At 37.3% G+C, this 17,256-nt stretch overlaps 1 protein-coding gene across 2 annotated transcripts in view; it reads left to right on the top strand.

The window, feature by feature from the left end:
- Positions 1-17,256, top strand: part of SPTLC3 (serine palmitoyltransferase long chain base subunit 3) — a 145,706-nt gene that overhangs the window by 38,311 nt on the left and 90,139 nt on the right. The window lies entirely within an intron of this gene.

Raw genomic sequence — 17,256 nt, 5'->3', positions numbered from 1 at the left:
TATTGGCAAAAGATGGCCACAGATACAATTTTGAGGATATAAAGGTTCTTGAATGGAGAAGGGTATAGAAACAGCTAAATCAAGCAGGAAACAACCCAGCAGGCTCCCAAGCAAAGATGCAGGTTTCCCAGGTGCTAGCAGAGCTAATAATGAAACTGAGAAACTAGGATGAGAAAGCACGTTTCTCTTGGCCATTCTCACAAGGTTCTCCACAGCCCCTCCCTGACACCCGTGGGTCTGTTCTAGAAGCTCTTATCACCAATCTGCCTGCTCCCCAGGTATGAGTAACTGGTGCACAATAAATTAGCACATTCTAGAATACTTACTGGAACAAAGGGTGAATCAAATGTAAATTTCTCTGGTGTGGCATTCCTTGGCAGGCTCAATCTGCCATCTATTTTCCTACTCGTTTCAATATTTTTGTTCTATCAACCCAGCAGGTCTAGTTGTTTTGGTTTTTCTAAAACATTTCTTAGATTTCAAGCAGAACATATGTATGTACATACAAGTTGGTTCTCAGGGAAGCAGACTCTGAGATAGAGGGTCGAGGGCAGGAAGGTTATTGTGGCTTGCTCCCGGGATCAACACCTGTACACCTGTGAGAGAGTGAAAGGGGCAAGATGGGGCAGGTTGAACTGGGATGCGGTCCCAGAAAAGGCCTCAGTGGATCTCACAGGGAGCTCTGGAGATGGGAGGGCCCTTCAAAAGCATTTCTCATTGAGGAAGGGGGGTTGAGCCTTCAATGATGATGGATGGGGGCTGCTACCAGAGAGGGATGCGATCCTCAGCCAGGCAGCTCCCCTCAGCAAGCTGTCAGCCTCCAACACTCCCAGCACTGGAGACGAGGGTGCTTTAGTCCTGAGAAATAGGATAGGTGCAGCGCACAGCAGCCTGTGCTACACCACCTGTCACTATAGCAGCAAGAACTGCTTGAAGCCCCTCCCAGGAGGAAAACATTGCAGTAAATAAATCAGTGTTTTGTATTTCTTTACAAAATAAATGATTTCCCTCCTGTGTGATTTCCATGAGGTAGAGAGCATCAGTCAATCGACTCGCCTTGGTAGATACGCCTTTTACATGGCACACTTTTTATTATGTGTTCCTTCCTTTTGAGTCCCTTTAGAGGTTAAGAGCCTTTCAAAGCAACAGCTTCTAATAAACTGCAATGGCGGCAATCACTATGGTTTTTTTGTGGGAGTGGCCACCAGACACTCTATCTTCAAGCTAACCTTTATCTTTTGATACCACCCTCAGCCTCGTACTTCTGACAGTGTCCTTGCTTTGTGTTAATAAGCTATCTGAGGTACATCTTGAAGTCTCTTGCTGGAAACGTGGAATGTGCTGCTTTCCAATGACCCCTGGTTATTTTTAGCAGAAATGAGCATTATTCTATTCCAGAAGCTAGTCACTGAGAGTGGGGAATAGATTGTCCCATAAGATGAACGAGCCATGAGCAAATGACACCAGGAAAGAGGATGCATCTGTGAAGGGGTGGTGGAGAAAAGCAATTATACTTTTTAAAAAGATTATAAATGGGTGTTCTTATTTCCGATTATGCTCTTTTACTCTCTGTTCCTTCTTTTTCTTTCTGTTTTTTAATAAAAATTGTATATACATAAAGTGTATAATATTTTGAGAGAGAGAGATATATAGTGAAATGATTGCTGCAGTCAGGCTAATTAACGTGTCCTTCACATCTTTCTTTTTCTTTATCAAATATAAGAATTTTTTAATCCAATTTCCTTATTTTCTCTCCAAGCCTTCTACCAGGACACTAGATCCCATTCATCAGCAATCACTGTCTTGACACGTCCAAAACTGTGTACTTAAGCTTCCCCTCCAAACTTGCCGGTCTTACAATCTTTCCAGATCAGTAAATGGCAACACCATCTGTTCAGGTATTCTGGCCAAAACCTTCAAGTCATTGGTTGATGACTCCTCTCTTTCTCTTGAACCCCAGGTGAAATCTGTCAGCAAATATTGTTGGTTCTATGCTCAAAATATATTTGTTTTTGGACCGCTTCTTACCACCCCTGCTGCCACCAACTTTGTCCAAACCATCATCTTCTCTTGCGTAGATGTACCCTGCTCCCACCCCCACCCCTACAGTCCCTTCTCAACCAACAACAAAGAGGTTTCCTTCAAAACCTAAGTCAGGTCACATGGCATCTCTGGCCATAACTCTTTAATGCTTTCCCTTCGCATTCACAGCAAGAGCCAGACGTAGTCAAGGCTCTACAGATGGCAGGCCCCTCTTATGTCATCTCCTTCTACTCCTTGGCTCTCTCACTCTGCCTCAAACACAGGACCTTCTCGCTCTTCTCCAAGTACAACTCACACGTACCTACCTCAGGGATTTTTCACTTGCTTTTCCCTCTGTATAGAATGGGCCTCCCTCAGGTATGAGCACAACTCACTCCCTCACTTTCTTGATCTAAATGGCACCAAGAAATCAATAGTTTTAAACACAGCAGGAATCGCTGGCCAGTGAAATCCCCAATCTCCCCAACCAGCTTGGTTCCAAAACCTTCTGGCTGCTTCTACAAAGCAAATGCACCCTCACAAGGGACATTATTTTCTGCAACTGCATCTAGCAGAGGAGCTTGTGCCATAGGTTAAGAAAACAACTCCAAAAACAATGTTCTAGAACTATTTTTTAAAATAAGACCCTCACTATAATGTGATCACAGTCTCCTCACAGTAAGTATTCAGATAGGCCAACATTTATTTGGATATATACCTCTCCAAATACTGAGATTCACATATATGTGTATATATGTATATACACAGACACATGTAATTTCTGATGTGTCATTAACGTGTTAATCAAGTCATTTTTTAGTTCTTTTACAATACAGACCTCCACTTCCCTTAGCAAGAAGGAATCTTGATAGTAGGCAGGGTTGATTGATTCAATAAAGTAGAGCTTTGCCAACATATACCAACTAGTACTAAGCCAGTGCATGAACCGGGTGGGCTATGACAAGCCCTAATAAAGAGCCCCCTCTCCAACTGATGTCTTTTTTCCTTTTCCTTTTTATTATGGAAATAATGAGCAAAAGCAATCTCTTTGTGCATCTTTTGTGTCTTTTTCATGCACTTAATGACACATATGCTTATTTGCACCTCCTCGGTCCTCTCCTTAACATAAATGGTATCATATCATACATATTGTTGTGTGACCTGCTTTTTTTTCATCTAGCTACATGTCTGGAGATCTTTACATGCCAGTCCAGGATGACCTCCTTCCTTTTAATAGTTGCATTATGGTATTCCATAATATAGACATATAATTATTTATTTATATTCCCATTTTTTAATTACTGCAAATAATTCTTCAATGAACAGCATATGCGTTTGTTGGAGGATAATTCCTGGAGATGGCTTTCTGGGTCTAAGGAATGTACATGTTAACTTCTGAGAGATTGGCAAATTGCCCTTCAAAAACCTTGCCTAGCCAGACTGCAGGCAACAGGACCTAAGAGAACTTGCCTCCTCACCAGTACTTGATATGTTCATATTATCAACATATTTTTATTTTTGCCAATTCGATAGGTGAACTTTTTTTGTTCTTATTTCCAGTTTCCTGATTAATAGTGAGACTGAGCTGCTTTTCCTATGATTATTAGTCATTTATACTTATTCCTCTTGAATTGTCTATTCATATTCTTTGCTCATGATTTCATTAAATTGTTTTTTCCTACTGATTTACAGGAGCTCTTTTTATATCCTTATATCAGTAATTCATCCATAAAATGTATCTTAAATATTTTTCCAATTCTGTTTCTTGGCTTTTAACTTTTTCTACGTTATATTTTTTTTAAGGATTTTTTTTTAAAAGATTTTATTTTTTTTCCTTTTTCTCCCCAAAGCCCCCCAGTACATAGTTGTATATTCTTAGTTGTGGGTCCTTCTAGTTGTGGCATGTGGGACGCTGCCTCAGCATGGTTTGATGAGCAGTGCCGTGTCCACGCCCAGGATTTGAACCGACGAAACACTGGGCCGCCTGCAGCAGAGCATGCGAACTTAACCATTCGGCCATGGGGCCAGCCCCCTCTATGTTATATTGAGCCACACATACAGTTTTAATTTTTAAGTCACATGCATTAAATATTTCTTTTATGTTTTCTTTGTTGTTGTTATTTTTGCTGTTAGTTTTTTTTTCTCTTTGTGGAAGAAGAGTTCATCATGGTTAGGAGGGCATTTTTTTCATCTTAAAGTTATAACAAATTTTCCTATAATTTCATTCAGTACTTTTATGATTTGGGGTGTTTATTTACACATTTAATCCACAAATCTATCCAGAATTTATTTCTATGTGTGAAGTAGGAGGACTATTTTTTTAAGCAGATTTTTAAACTGTGTCAATATCACTAATTAAATAGTTCATTTTTTTTTTTTACCCACTGCTTTGAAATGTTGATCTGTTTTTTAGGTAAATCTACAAATTTTTAGGTAACTCAAAGATTTTCTCTCTGTGTGTACTTTAGAATTAGCTTGTCAGGTATTGAATTTTTAAAAATAAACTATTGCCGTTGTAATTAGTAATATATTAAATCTATAGGGATAGGTTAACTTTGGAAAATTTGACATCTTTTTTCTTTTTATTATTTTACTGAGGTCATATTGGTTTATAGCATTGTGTAAAATTTCAAGTGTACATCATTATATTTCGGCATCTGTATAGACTGTACTATGTTCACCACCAAAAATCTCTTCTCCATTTGTCACCATACATAGGTGTCCCTTTACTCCTTTCACCCCCCCTTCCCCTCTGGTAACCACCAATCTGCTCTGGTTACCTATGTGTTTGTTTGTTTATCTTCCACATATGAATGAGATCATACAGTATTTGTCTATCTCTGTCTGACTTATTTTGCTTAGCATAATACCCTCAAGGTCCATCCACACTGTTGTCACAAATGGCACAATTTTGTCTTTTTTATGGCTGAGTAGTATTCCATTGTGTATATAGCACATCTTCTTTATCCATTCATCCATCGATGGGCACTTGTGTTGCTTCCAAGTCTTGACTATTGTGAATAATGCTTCAATGAACATAGGGGTGCATATATCTTTTCCAGTTGGTATTTTCATGTTCTTTGGATAAATACTCAGAAGTGGAATAGCTGAGTCATATGGCATTTCTATTTTTAATTTTTTTGGAAATCTCCATACTGTTTTCCATAGTGGATGCATGAGTTTACATTCCCTCCAACAGTGTATGAGGGTTCCACATCCTCTCCAACATTTGTTATTTACTATCTTTTTAATAATAGCCATTCTGACGGGTATGAGGTGCTATTTCATTGTAGCTTTGATTTGCATTTCCAAAATAATTAGTCATGTTGAACATCTTTTCATATGCCTGTTGGCCATCTGTATATCTTATTTGGAAAAATTTCTGTTCATATCCTCTGGCCAATTTTTTATTTAGTTGTTCATTTTTTGGTTGTTGAGTTGCATGAGTTTTGTATATATTTTGGAAATTAACCCCTATTGGAAATACGATTTCCAAATATTTTCTCCCAGTTAATAGGGAGTCCTTTCATTTTGTTGATGATTTCCTTTGCCTTGCAGAAGATTTTTAGTTTGATATAGTCCAATTTGTTTATTTTTTCTTTTGTTTCCCCTCTTTGAGGAGATATCATAGTCAAAAAGATACTGCTAAGACAATGTCAAAGAGCATACTGCCTATGTTTTCTTCTAGGAGTTTTATGATTTTAGGTCTTACATTTAAGTCTTTAATCCATTTTGAGTGAACTTTTGTATATGGTGTAAGATAATGGTCTAGTTTTTCCAACACTGTTTACTGAAGAGACTTTTCTTTCTCTCTTGTATGTTCTTGGCCTGCTTGTCAAATATTAGCCATGCACAGATATACGGTTTTACTTCTGGGCTCTCAATTCTGTCCCATTGATCTATGTGTCTATTTTTCTGCCAGTAACATGCTGTTTTGATTAACATAGCTTTGTATTATGTTTTGAATTCAGGGAATGTGTTACCTCCAGCTTTGTTCTTTCTTCTAGGATTACTTTGGCTATTCAAGGTCTTTTGCTGTTTCATATAAATTTTAGCATTCTTTGTTCTATTTCTGTGAAAAATGTCCTCGGCATCTGGGATAGCATCATATCTGTAGATTACTTTACATAATAAGAACATTTTAACTATGTTTATTTTTCCAATCCATGTGCACAGAATATCTTCCCATTTCTTTATATCTTTTTCAATTTCTTTCAATAATGTCTTATAGTTTTGAGTGTATAAGTCTTTCACCTACTTGGTTAAATTTATTCCTAGGTATTTTATTCTTTTTTCTTGAAATTGTAAATGAGATTGTATTCTTGATTTCTCTTTCTGCTAGTTTGTGGTTAGTGTCTAGAAATGCAACTGATTTTTGTATGTTGATTTTGTATGCTGCAACTCTACTGTATTCAATTATTTCTAATAGTTTTTTTGTGAATTCCTTAGGGTTTTCTTTATACAGAATCATGTCATCTGCAAATAGTGACAGTTTTACTTCTTCCTTTCCAATTTGGATAAGTTTTATTTCTTTTTCTTCTCTAACTGCTCTGGCTAGGACTTCCAATACTATATTGAATAACAGTGGTGAGAGTGAGCATCCTTGCCTTGTTCCTGTTCTTAGAGGAATAATTTTCAGTTTTTGACCATTGAGTATGATATTGGCTGTGGGTTTGTAATATGTGGGCTTTATTATGTTGAGATACTTTCCTTCTATACCCATTTTATTAAGAGTTCTTATCATGAATGGATGTTGAATCTTGTCAAATGCTTTTTCTTTGTCTACTGAGATGATCATGTGGTATTTATTCTTCATTTTGTTAATGTGGTGTATCACATTGATTGATTTGCAGATGTTGAACCATCCCTGCATCCCTGGAATAAATCCCACTTGATTATGGTGCATGATCCTTTTAATGTACTGTTGTATTTGATACACTAATATTTTCTTGAGGATTTTTGCATCTATGTTCATCAGCTATATTGGCCTATAATTTTCCTTTTTTGTGTTCTTCTTGTCTGGTTCTAGTAGTTAGGAAGAGTCTTGTCCTTTTCAACTTTTTGGAAGAGTTTGAGAAGAATAGGTATTAAATCATCTTTGAATGTTTGGTAGAATTCATCAGAGAGGGTGTCTGGTCCTGGACTTCTGGTTTGGGGGAGATTTTTGATTACTATTTAAATCTCTTTACTTGTGATTGGTCTATTCAGATTCTCTATTTCTTCTTGATTTAGTTTTGGGAGGTTGTATCATTCTAAGAATTTATCCATTTCTTCTAGGTTATCCAAACTGTTGGCATATAGCTTTTGATTGTATTCTCTTATAATCCTTTGTATTTCTGTGATATCAGTTGTAATTTCTCTTTCATTTCTGACTTTATTTATTTGAGTCTTCTCTCTTTTTTCCTAAGTGAGTCTGGCTGAGGGTTTGTCAATTTTGTTTATCTCTTCAAAGAACCACCTCTTAGCTTCATTGATCCTTTCTATTGCTTTTTTAGTCTCTATTTCATTTATTTCTGCTCTAATTTTTATCATTTCCTTCCTTCTACTGACTTTGGACTTTGTTCTTTTTTCTAATTTTTTTAGTTATGGGTTTAGATTGTTTTTTGAGATTTTTCTTGTTCCTTAAGGTAGGCCTGTATTGCTATAAACTTCCCTCTTATTACCACTTTTGCTATATCCCACAAGTTTTGGTATATTGTATATATACAATATTTGGTATATTTATTTTCATTTGTCTGCAGGTATTTTTTTGTTTATTCTGTGATTTCTTCATTGATCCAATAGTTGTTCAGTAGCACGTTGTTAAATCTCCACATATTTGTGACTTTTCTAGCTTTGTTCTTGTAGTTGATTTTTAGTTTCATACCATTGTGGTTAGAAAAGATGCTTGATATGATTTCGACCTTCTTAAATTTATTGAGGCTTGTTTTATTTCCCAACATAGGGTCTATCTTTGAGAATCTTCCATGTGCACTTGAGAAAAATGTGTATTCTGCTACTTTTGGATGGAATGTTCTGTCTTTCTATCTGTTAAGTCCATCTGGCCTAGTGTTTCATTTAAGGCTACTGTTTCCTTTGTTGACTTTCTGTCTGGATGATCTATCCACTGATGTAAGTGAGGTGTTAGCGTTGTTGTCAATTTCTCCAGTTAGGTTTGTTAACAGTTGCTTTATATACTTTGGTGTTCCTATGTTAGGTGCTTATATTTACTTATGTAAATAAGTGTTCTGTCTTCTTGGTGGAATGTTCCTTTTATCATTATATAATGTCCATCTTTGTCTTTTGCTATCTTTTTTGTCTTGAAGTCTATTTTGTCTGACGTAAGTATGGCTACAACCACTTTCTTTTGATTGACATTTGCTTGGAGTATCATCTTCCATCCTTTCATTCTGAGCCTATGTTTGTCTTTAAAGCTGAGATGAGTCTCCTGGAGGCAGCATTTTTTTAATCCATGCAGTCACTCTGTGTCTTTTGAATGGTGAATTCAATCCATTTACATTTAGAGTGTTTGTTGACATATAAGGGCTTAATACTGCCATTTTATCTTTTGTTTTCTGGTTGTTCTATATTTCCAATATTTCTTTTTCCTTGTATTTATTTCTGCCGTTTCATTTTGGTGGTTTTATGTGATTTTTTTCTCAGTTTCTTCTTCATGATTTGCGACTCTGCTCTGATTTTTGTTTTGTGGTTACTTTGAGGTTTGTATAAAAGATCTCATAGATGAGATAGTTCTTTTTCCACTGATAGCGTCTTATCTCTATTTGTTTATGCAGGTTCTGTCCTTTTCCTCTTCCCCTTCTGTTTTTGTTGTCACAAATTACCCTCTTTTGTATCATGAGTTTGTTACCAAATTGAAGTGGTTGTGGTTATTTTTGATGCTTTATTTCCCTTTAGCCTTTGTGTTAAAATTGTGTATTAACCTATTGTGATATAAAGTTGAAATTTTCTGATTCTGCTTGTCTATTTATCACCATGCTCAAAGCTTCTTAAAACCTTGTCTTTTTTTAGGTAGGAGGACTCCTTTCAACATTTCTTATAAGGCAGGTCTACTGGCAATGAACTCCCTCAGCTTTTGTTTGTCTGGGAAAACTTTCATTTCTCCCTCATATCTGAAGGATCACTTTGCTGGGTAGAGTATTCATGGCAAATAGTTTTTGTCTTTCAGTATTTGAATATGCCACTCCACTCTCTCCTAGCCTTGAAAGCTTCTGCTGAGAAATCTGCTGATAGCCTGGTGGGGATTCCTTAGTAACTTATTTTCTTGTCTCTGGCCCCCTTAATAGTCTTTCTTTGTTATTGACTTTTGACAGTTTTATTATGATACACCTTGGAGAAGTTATTTTTGCATTGAGATATTTAGGAGTTCTATTATCATCATGTACTTGTATATCCAGCTCCTTCCTCAGTTTTGGGAAGTTCTCAGCTATTATTTCTTTGCATAAGCTCTCTGCTCCTTTCTCCTTCTCTTCTCCTTCTGGGGCCCTATTATCCTTATGTTGCTTTTCCTAATTGAGTCAGATATTTCTCATAGAATTTCTCCACTTTTAAAAAATCTTAGTTCTCTCTCTTCCACCTGAATAATTTCTAGATTTCTATCTTCAAGCTCACTAATTCTCTCTTCCATGTGGTCTGCTTTATTTTCAATGCTTTCTACTTTAGTTTTTTGTCTCCTTAATTGTGTTCTTCATCTCCAGCATTTCTGTTTGGTTTTTGTATGTGTGTGTGTGAGGAAGATTGGCCCTGCACTAACATCTGTTGCCAATCTTCCTCTTTTTGCTTAAGGAAGATTGTGGCTGAGCTAATATCTGTGCCAATCTTCCTCTATTTTATGTAAGATGCCGCTACAGCATGGCTTGATGAGCGTAAGGTCTGTGCTTGAGATCCAAAACAGCAAACCTCGGGGTGCCAAAGTGGAGTGTGCAGACTTAAACACTACACCACCAGGCGAGCCCCTGTTTGTGTTTTTCTTAGAGTTTTAATCTCTTTGGTGAAGTGCTTCTTCTGCTCATTAATTTTATTCCTGTGCTCACTGACTGTCTTTCTGAGTTTTCTTATAACTCATTGAGTTTCCTCATGATGGCTATTTTAAATTCTTTGTCAATTAGATTGTAATCTTCTGTGACTTCAAGTTTGGTTTCTAGAGAGTTATCATTTTCTTTCCTGCTCTGCAATGTTACTGTAGTTCTTCATGGTACTTGATGAGTTGATCCTCTGCTTGCACATTTGTGGTAGTAAACAACTTTCTTATTTGGGTAAGGCTTTGGTTACTTTGGTTCTGAGCTACTTCTGGTAGTGTTTGAGAGCCTGCACTTTCTACCTTCCACTGTCTCTGCTAAAGGCATCATCAGTGCCCTCCTTGTGCTGCTTGTACCTCTGAGGTTGCTGGTGCCTTGCTGCTTACAGCGTTGCTTCAGTCTCAGGTGTTGCCCCCAGGGTCATCAAGCTGTGAGCACTTCTGCTGCTTGCAGGGTCACCTGGGTCTCATGTTACCTTGCTGGCTCTCCACAGGCTCTCCACGGGCTTGGGTGCTACTCCCCCATGCACCACCTGTGCTGCTGCTCCCAAGTTATCTATGGGTGCTGGCAGCACCACTTCCAGTGACACTGGGTTCGCAGGTGTTGCTGTCACTGTCAGGTACCCTGGGTCTTGTCTGCAGCCGCCACTGCTGGTAGAGCTGGTCAGAAGTACCACCACTAGGGCTGGGTCATGGTTTCTCCTGTGGTTCCAGAGGCTTCAAGTGTCACAGGTGCCACCTGCCACTTCTTGGGGAGGGGCAGGGGCTAAGCTATGAGTGTTGTTGCTTGTCCTGCAGCCTCTGGTGGCTTGTGTGCACTGGTGTGCTTTGAAACCTCAGGTCAGGGCACACCACCCCGCTGGGGAAATCCATGTTTTAGATGATATCCCCACTGATGGAAAGACTGGCACCACTGCCAGGGGAGTGGGAAAGACTGGGTCACTGGCTCTGCTGTGTGCTGAAGCCTCAGGACGTGTGTGGCACCTGCCAACACTAGGCCAGGCAGAGGCTAAGCCACAATTGCCCTGTCTGACCCTGCAGCCTCTGGTCCCCAGCTCACTTGCCTATGTGATGATCCACATTTTGGAACACAGCTTCAAGGCGGGTGAGAGGGGCCTGTTCCCATAGCTCCACTGCCTCCTGGAGGTCCAGACTACCCACCTTCAGATGTTTAGGTGCATGGATTTCTCAAGTGTTCTAGTGTGCTGTGCAGGGAGTCCTTTGCTGGTCAATGGATGTCTGACTGGTTGTAACTTAGAGGGGAGAGACAAAGGGATACTCTGCCATCATGCTGATATCACTCTTGAAGTCGACATCTTAATAATATTTATTCTTCCTGTTCAGAAACGTGATATGTCTCTACATTTATGTAGATATTTCTTATGTCCTTTAATAAAATTTTATATTCTGTTTTGTTCTACAGTCTTACCATTTCCTCTTATGATTATTTGGATATGACTTTTTGATGGTGGTGCTATTTGAATACTATCTTTTTTCCCATCCCATATTCTAATTGGTTATTGATGGCATATAGGAAAACTATTGATATTTTTGGATTTTAATTTCAAATGCTATCACCTTAATGAATTTCCTACTTATTAGCTGTCAGAGCTTCTCAGAGTTGTATTGGAATTTCTTGTAATTTTCCATGAGTGCCATGAAAAACTGAATATTGTCTTTTAGGTCTATTACAACAAACTTGTTAATTATGTTATTTGAATCCTCTAGACTTACTAATTTTTTGTCTACCCAAACATAATTTTTGAGAAATGTGTGCTAATGCCTTCCACTATGATTGTGAATTTGTTAGTTTTTTTCTTATGTATTTCAATGTAACTATCAGATAATAAGTGTCCATGGCTCTTAAAGTTCTTGGTGGATTTTTTTCCCTTTATCATGCTTTTCTCTTGTACTATATTTGCCTGATATTAATATTTATACATCTGCTTTTTTTCAATAGCCATTTCTTTATTTTCAGTCTTCATCATTTTCATAAAATGTATGTCTCTACTAGGCAGCATATAGATTTATCTTTAAAACAAATGTGAAAGCTTCTGTATTTTAATAAGATAATATAATCAATGAACAATTACTTACTTCAACCACATTAAATTGCTGTTTTTATGGGTCAAAAACAGTCAAACATTGGCAATTCCACATGGTTAAACCAAATATTTTAATTATTCATGTGTTTAAACTTATTCCTGCCATCTTTATATTTCACATTCACATTTTCTGCTGTTTTCCTTTTTTTTATTTTAAATATTTCTCCTTTCATACCCTTGGTACCTTTGATTGATTTTTCTTTGTTCTGCATTTTTTCTCCTTCTCACTGTTAGGAAGTTGTATATAGTAGTCCCTTGCCATTTTTCAGTGCTTCTCTTTGAGTATTTAATGCATATTTTCAGAATTTAGATATTATTATTCAATAATTACAGTCTTCTCCTGACCAGAAGAATTTGATAAAATTTCACTTTATTTCTCCCAAATTCCCATTCTCCAAGTTGTCATTTATTTATTAATTTTTAGTTTCTGTTTCTTTTTACTGCATACATAAAACTACTTGGGCTAAACCATATTCCATCAGTTTCTTCACTCACTATTTTTCTAGCATCTCTCATCTTCCTCCTCAGTTATTTTATTTTCTGTTTTGTTGAGGTGCACTTTCAATTATTACAGAAAAGGCCTGTGGGAGTTAAATTCATGATTCCTTATATATATTGGAATGTGTTTATTTGGCTTTCTCATTTGATTGCTTGCTTGGCTGAACACAGGATTTTAAGTTCAAAATAATTTTCCCTCATAATCTTTTCCACCACTATCACCTAAGAAAAGTCTGAAGAAATCTAATTCTTATTCCCTTGTTTGTAAACTATCTTTTCCCCTTCTCTGAATACTTTGGAGATTTTTCTCTTTATCCTTGGAGATCTAAAATTTAACCAGGATGTATCTTGATGTGGAGTTTTACTTATTTGCTCCGTTTGGTACGTGATAGATCATTTACATCTTAAGATTCAGCCTTTCTTCCTCTCTGGAATTTTCCCTTCCTCCTCCTCCTTCTTCTTCTTTACCTCCCTTCCCTCCTCTTCCTCTTCTTCTCCTCCTTACCCTCCTGTTTTCAATCTTGCAACTCCTATTAGAGAGATATAGGATCTTCTGATTCTGTCTTACATATCTCTTGACTTTTCCTTGATATTTTCTTTTCTCTGTCCTTTTGCATTATGTCCTGGGGAAATTAGTCAACTCATTATTTTAGCTTATTAATTTGCTTTTCAGCTATGTTCATTACCCTTTCAAACTATCTTTTTAAAGGCATTGTTCTATTGTGTCTCTCTAAAGATATTACTTATGTATATTTTAAATTCTTTTCCCATTTGTTTCATTAAGTCTTTTCACCAGATGATGATTCTTCTCCTTGTTGAATTTGGTGCCTCTTATGGTGCTAGTCTTTCTTAAATAGAGATGATGCTTTGTCTTACGCTTATTTTTGTATTTAAGAATCCTTGCTTGCCTAGGTATTCATCTACCTTGAGTGATTGTAGAAGGGATGTGGAATGAGTTGCCAGGACCAGTAGTTTGTGTTCTTACTGTGTGCTCTCCCCACCTCTCTACATTGGGTCATTGTTCTTCCATTCAGTTCCTATTTCCCACCATCTTGCTTTGTCCTATAGACAATATGACTGCTTTTTACTTATTAACCCAATAAAAGGAGGACAAAGAGATCTGGTTTCCCAGTTAATCACCTTGACTATCAGCTTCCTCTAGTTTTTGACTCTCTGCTTGAAGCTCCCCTACAGTTAGCTTATATCCACATCAGTCATCTCTACAAATGATTTAGAGCTATGGCTTTCTATGGTCTTATTTCTCCATTTACCAGATCTTATTTATGTTCTATCTTTTGTGATCCATCAATATTTATGATTAATTGATGATACTCATCTTTCTAGTCATTTATAAATTTATTTTGTTTTTTAAATATCTTTTATCTTCATTTTACAAGACTTAGAGGAGTGGTAGAGTACATACAAGCACTGTGCCTGTCAACTTTTATTGACCTTCCTCTAATTTCTTAATAAAAAAATTAAATTTAGCCATCTTCAGTTTGTGTTTCTCTTACTTCAAAGAACTGTTTATAGCACAGTTACCCTTTCCAACAAAAAGAAAACACAAACATAGTTTATTATTCTGAGCTCAACCCAGGTAAGAAAAATAGCTGCTTCCCAAAAGGAAATAAGGGTATAAAATGAAATATTAGGTGAGAACAGAAGTGTCAATATAGGCACAAACGAATAACTGGTGTTTGATAACGATTTTTTCTTTCTCTACAAATCCATGATTCTATTTGCTACTGAGTCGGCATGTAGCTAAATCAAATAAGAAGAGACATGCTTCCAAATCTGGTAGCATTTTTTACAATAGGCCATGGATATGTTCTCTTTGCTTGCTTACAAACACCAAGGCCTGTAGCATGGTTTAAGAAGAAAAAGCATTGGTTTTAGGACTGGGTACAATTCCCAATTTATCTGCTCAAATTTTCTGACTTTCCATTGATTTGTCTATAAAAGTTGGATAAAAATATCTATAACATTTGGAAAACTAAAAAATACCCTACAAGTTTAAAGATGGAAAAAGAAAGATTGTCAAATTGCAGAAGAAACAAAGCCATTCTTATGACTGCATTTTAAGATTTTGCTCAAACCTCCTATACCCCACCCCCAAAAATGATTGTGTACTCACAGCCTGAGATTCACTTTCACATGCAGCCATTTGTGTTAGAAAGAAAGATAAAGATAGTAAGTAGGCTAAGTGATAAGTTAAATGTACAAATGGATAAAGATATGTTCTATTGCAATGCCTGTTTTTGCAATATCTAGTCCAGTTTGATTTTCTGGTATAATTAAAATGCTATGGGAGGCTTACCTGAGACTAGAGGACACTGACCTTTGGAAGATATAGACTTCTGAAGAAACTTCACTCGCGCTCAAAGGAATAGGGTGGGGTGAAAGTACACCTATGCAGAGCCAAGAAGACTCAATGATGCAAAGGAAAAAGAGGATAATGCTCCAAAGCCAGGTAGTTCTTCCCTGGACCAGATCTTGAATTCTAAGTAAGTTTCCAAGCTCAATTGTCCCCCTCAGGAACAAGTAGACCGCCGAGAATGTGTTTCAGATCTGGGTTAGCACTCACACGACCCAAAAGAAGTGGCTCTGGAAGGTTAAAAAATTAGCCCATCCCTTTGGCAGAGAAGTTTCAAGTGCCTAATTTTTTTAAAATTCTATTGAATTTGAAGATCATTCCCTGGCAGAAAGTCTTCACTGATCCTGAAAACTAGGTTAGAATCCTGTATCTTGCCCTCAGAGCATTTATCTCAAGGAAGAGCTAGCTGCCCATTTCCTCATAGGTAGAAATTCTGGATCTCTGAGCAAGGAAACAAAAAGTCTGGGCAGGATGGAATAGTTTCCCACCTTCCCTCAGGACCCACGATGACACATCTTTATGAGGCATCAATGATGGGAAACCCCAGGTTGTTTTCTCAAGTCAGTGTCAAGTTCCTTATGATGAGTGGACACTCCTCCATGGTCTGGCAATCTGTTGCCCTCAGTTTTCCATATTGTGGGTCACTGTTCGTCTTCACCGGCATTTTAGAGGAAAGCTAGGAGAAGCTGGGGCAAATGCCAGCCCGAGGTCACTCTAAAGTGACTACTGGGATAGTGGATAAGCTGGAGGCTGACCAGAGAGTTCAAGTCGCTCACCTTGCTGGGTGTGATTTTCCTTGCTTGTCAAATGGGTATTTGAACTCTATGATTTCTATGTCCCCTCTGACCTGATATCTTGTGTATCTTGTGGTTCCATGTCTGAAATTAATTTTGTTTTAATTTTGTTGACATAATGTTTTAGTTCTTCTACCTAAAACCAACTATTTTACTAAGCCAAATGTTAACTTTTCTCCTAAACCAACTGTTGACTTTATTTTGAGTAATATTTCTCATAAAATCTAAAATATAATTCCATTCAGAGTCCAGAAGTATTACTTCCAGACCTACTTCTCTCTTCTCTCTTGATAGGATGAATTTATATGATGTCATTTCAAATAAGAAATAACAATTAGAAATATAAGGACACAGATGGATTGTAATTTGTCTTTGGGTGGTGAAATTGAAATTGAAATATAATGATGTACCCTTGAGATTTGTATAATGTTATAAACCAATGATACCACAATAAAAAAAATTTAAAGAAATATAAAGATATAAACAACGTTTGGGGAGACAGAGTAATCCAAAAATTGGTAAACAGTCTGAAAAAACATCTTATTAAATCAAAGAGGAAATAGTTTGGAAAAGATTTTCCTGGAATTATACAATCTCCTTTTCTCTCAAAAATATGTCCATTTGCCTATTAGAACATAAAAGGGTATAATTGATTATCACAATCTTGTAGATGTAATCATAATAAAACCTATTTAAATCACCTAATAAAATCAAGATATTTAGCTATTTGAGAGCCAATGCATTTGATATGAGATTTTCAACTTACAAATGTAAACAGTGGAGTTCCTCAACCATCTTTCAAATTCTTATGCAATGGATAGTCCCCAGTAGGTGGTTATGAACATTCTTTCTTACGGATAATCACAATTCTCCCACAGGAATGATACCATTGTCACTGAAAACCAAAGGGTGAAGTGACAGAAAAGACTGTGGCTTGGATGCAGCCACCAGCCATCAAAACCTACAGATTTTGTATAATTTCCTCTGGAACGGACCAGGTCAGGAGATGAGTGAGCCAAGCCAGTAGCACAAGAAGGTCTTCCACACAGCCTTTCCCCATGGTCCTCCTTATTCCTGCAGGAAATCAACTCCATTTCATAAGGGGAAGGAGAGCAAAGAACTCAAAGAGGGTGTGAGAGAGAATGAGAAAGTCCGCTTGTAATTATTCAATGACTCCCCGTTGCCTCCAGGTAATGTGTGAGTTCCTCATGTGGACACTTAAGCCTCCTACTCTGTGCCCAGCTGACATTGTAGCCTCCTCCACACCACGGGGAATAGTAGGTAGGGGTAGAATCTGAGAGGGAGCCAGACCAATAAGGACCTTGGCTTTGACTCTGAGTGAGATGGGAGCCATTATAGGTTCTGAGCAGAGTGATATTCTTACTCGTTCTTCTCAAATACACACTATATTTCCACATGTAGACCCATTCACCCTGAGTGCCTTCTCCA

The sequence above is a fragment of the Equus asinus genome, chromosome 15 (assembly GCF_041296235.1).
Source record: "Equus asinus isolate D_3611 breed Donkey chromosome 15, EquAss-T2T_v2, whole genome shotgun sequence".
NCBI lineage: Eukaryota > Metazoa > Chordata > Mammalia > Perissodactyla > Equidae > Equus > Equus asinus.
Note: the sequence above shows the minus strand (reverse complement) of the source record. Positions and strands in the feature narration are given on the sequence as shown.